This window comes from Bos mutus, chromosome 8, assembly GCF_027580195.1.
Source record: "Bos mutus isolate GX-2022 chromosome 8, NWIPB_WYAK_1.1, whole genome shotgun sequence".
NCBI classification, from domain to species: domain Eukaryota; kingdom Metazoa; phylum Chordata; class Mammalia; order Artiodactyla; family Bovidae; genus Bos; species Bos mutus.
Genome location: NC_091624.1, coordinates 18,643,829 through 18,646,918, shown reverse-complemented (window position 1 = coordinate 18,646,918; position 3,090 = coordinate 18,643,829). Strand labels below are relative to the sequence as shown.

General features: G+C 36.9%; 1 pseudogene; it reads right to left on the bottom strand.

Moving 5' to 3' along the window:
* Nucleotides 1-1,689: 1,689 nt before the first annotated feature.
* Nucleotides 1,690-2,643, bottom strand: LOC106701381 (olfactory receptor 13C9-like; annotated as a pseudogene).
* Nucleotides 2,644-3,090: the final 447 nt, after the last annotated feature.

The window sequence follows — 3,090 nt, the reverse complement described above, 5'->3', positions numbered from 1 at the left end:
ATGAGCTGGTGTATGGGAAGTAATAGGTTCTCATAACTTATTTTGTCACCGTATGAATCTGATACATCAATGGTCTCAACTTTTGCCATCAGATGTAATCTGTGAATGATTATGATGGAAGTGAAAGTGAAGTCACTCAGTCATGTCCGACTCTTAGTGGCCCCATGGACTACAGCCCAAAAGGCCTTCTGTCCATGGGATTTCCCAGGCAAGAATACTGGAGTGGGGTGCCATTGCCTTCTCCCTTAACAGCGGCAAGGCATATTATATTTACTTGGAGCTGGTATACTTGGTGACAGCCTTAGTGCCCTCGGACATGGCGTGCTTGGCCAGCTCCCCAGGTAGCAGCAAGCGCACGGCGGTCTGGATCTCCCTGGATGTGATAGTTGAACACTTGTTGTAATGTGCCAGGTGCGATGCCTCGCCAGCGATGCACTCGAAAATGTTGTTTACGAAGCTAGAGGTAATTGAATATAGTTCATGACTGTTTAATACTCCTACTAAAATTAAAAAATAAACTTGGAATAATAAAATAAATATACCTCAAATTCCACAAACATTTTTTCTTATTTGTCTATGTAAAAAATGTTATGCTCAACATCCTATGAATTTACAGATTTATCAATATAAAATGTGTCCAACCAAATGAATTTCCTAGGATGCTCCTCATTCTTGAACAAACCTATCATTCATCTTAGACTGTAAATTAGAAGTGTTCTCTTTTGATAGAGTGAAAATTTGAAGAGAAAGCCAAGGAAAATCAAGATAATGTTATCTTCTTCTGACATCTCCCAATCCTCTGCTTCCAAAGATCACTATGCTAGTTAGTAACAGAGATAAGACATAAAGGCAGATATATACTAAAACCAAGAGCTTGGATATTCTAAGATTTAGAAAAGTAATTAAGATCCTCAGGATAACAAAGAATCTGGTCTTCTAAATCACACTGATATGACCTCCCATCTAACTCAACATTTGTCCACGTTTTAACTTGGATCAGCAGACTGAATTTCAAACTATGTTTTAATTTTGCAAAATGTTCTTTATGATAATACTATCATGTAAGCTGAAAACAATTTTAAGGAAAAACAAAAGGCATCCTGATCGATTGCATAGGGCTCACCCAAAAGCCCCATTTACCCACTCCCTCTATAGTTGCAAATGTTCAATATCATTAAATTCCATAGAAAAAAATATTGTAAATACTGAACAAGAAAATAGCATTTACTGGTTTCGGACTCTTTGTAGATTAGTGGGAAACTACAACTGAAATGTGGGTACGGTGTTTTGGGAGATTTCTGTTTAGATTTTTTTTCCCAACAAAGACAATTATTTATTTTGAAAGATTTAATGAAGTAATGCCTATAAAATAATATTGCATAAAATGTGAACATAAAAGGGCATATAACACACAATGCAATGAATATAGCATATTTTTCATAAAGTTTTAGAGCAATACATGATCTCTTTTCTTTTCATTCTACTGTCCTGCATCTTTCAAATTCTTTATAAACAGCATGAAATAACTTTGAAATGCTATATGCCATTATTGATTTTTTTAAATATAAAAAAGTTAAAACATAAAATAAAATACAAAAAACACAAAAAGAAGTCAAGATAACCAAAACACTACATAATTCTCAAGTTTCAACACTGTCCAACATGTTTCCAATCCTATGCTTCTTCCATTCACTTGTTGAAGAAACTTCTATTAAATAGATGTGTTACTGCTTCCTTCACATCCTTGTTTCTGAAACTGTAGATTAAAGGACTCATCATGAGAGTCATCACTCCATAGAACACAGTTATAAGTTGTCAGTAGCATCCATTTCATCTGAATTGAGTGTCTCTTTAGACTTGGGCTTCATGTACATGAAGAGAATGCTTCTGAAGAATACTATAACCACAGTCAGATGAGCAGAGCAGGTAGAGAAGGCTTTGCTTCTCCCCTCAGAAGTGTGGATCTTCAAAATGCTGGAAATGATTAATGAGTAAGATGACAATTAAGAGAAGGGGTATCAATGTGAACAATTCCAGAGCCACAAACATGATGAATGCATTGCCTGAGATGTCAGCACAAGCCAGTTTCATGACAGCCAAAATTTCACAGGAGAAATGATTGATGACATTATTACTGGAAAAGGGCAACTGTACTACAAATGCAATTCGTGCGGCAGAGTTGATAACCCCTGCAAACCAGGAGCCAGCTGCCATGGGCACATAGGAACCCTTGCTCATGATAACAGAATTATCTCAGAGGGTTACAGATAGCCATATATCAGTTAAAGGACATCATGCCCAGGAGCACACACTCTGTTGTCCCCATGGCCAAGCCAAGGAACATCTGCACAGCACAGCTAGAGAAGGAGATGGTCTTTTCTTTCTGAGAGGAAGCTCACCACCATGAGAGGAATGGAAGTGGTGGAGTAGCAGATGTCCAAAAAAGAGAGGTTCCCCAGGAAGAAGTACATAGGGGTGTGAAGATGGAAGTCTAAGATGCTGATGAGAATAAGGTGCCATTTCCCAGAAGGATAACCACATGCATTATTAAGATTAGCACAAAAAGAGTAGCTCAAACCTTGGATAACCAGAAAGCCGCTTCAGGAAAAATTCTACCAGAATGGTTTTGCTTTCCCACACCATTTTACATCTCTCTTTTACCTGGAAGTAGTCAAATAATTTTTTTTTAGTAATAGTTTATTTACTATAGTAAGTTCATCAATGAACAAATACAGAAATTTTCCTGAACCCAGTGAAAAGAGGGAAGAAAGAAAATAAGGAAGGGGAAGAAGAGAGGTGTAAGGGAATAAAGAAGTAAATAATACAAGAATAATACAAGAAGAGAAATATGAGGGAGAAGCTACTGTACAAATCACTCTTTGTGAACCGGCAACTGTGTATGAGGTTTTCTTCCATGCATTACCTCATTTAAACTTCACAATATATATCACTTTAAAGATAAGGATCTTATCTAAGTAAAACTAAGACAGTTTAAGTCTAAAGTCATATAACTGATGTGTAGCAAAACCTGGGCTCAAATTCAAGCCTGCTTGTAGCCCATAATTATCTAAGAGTTAGGCAGCCTAGCTC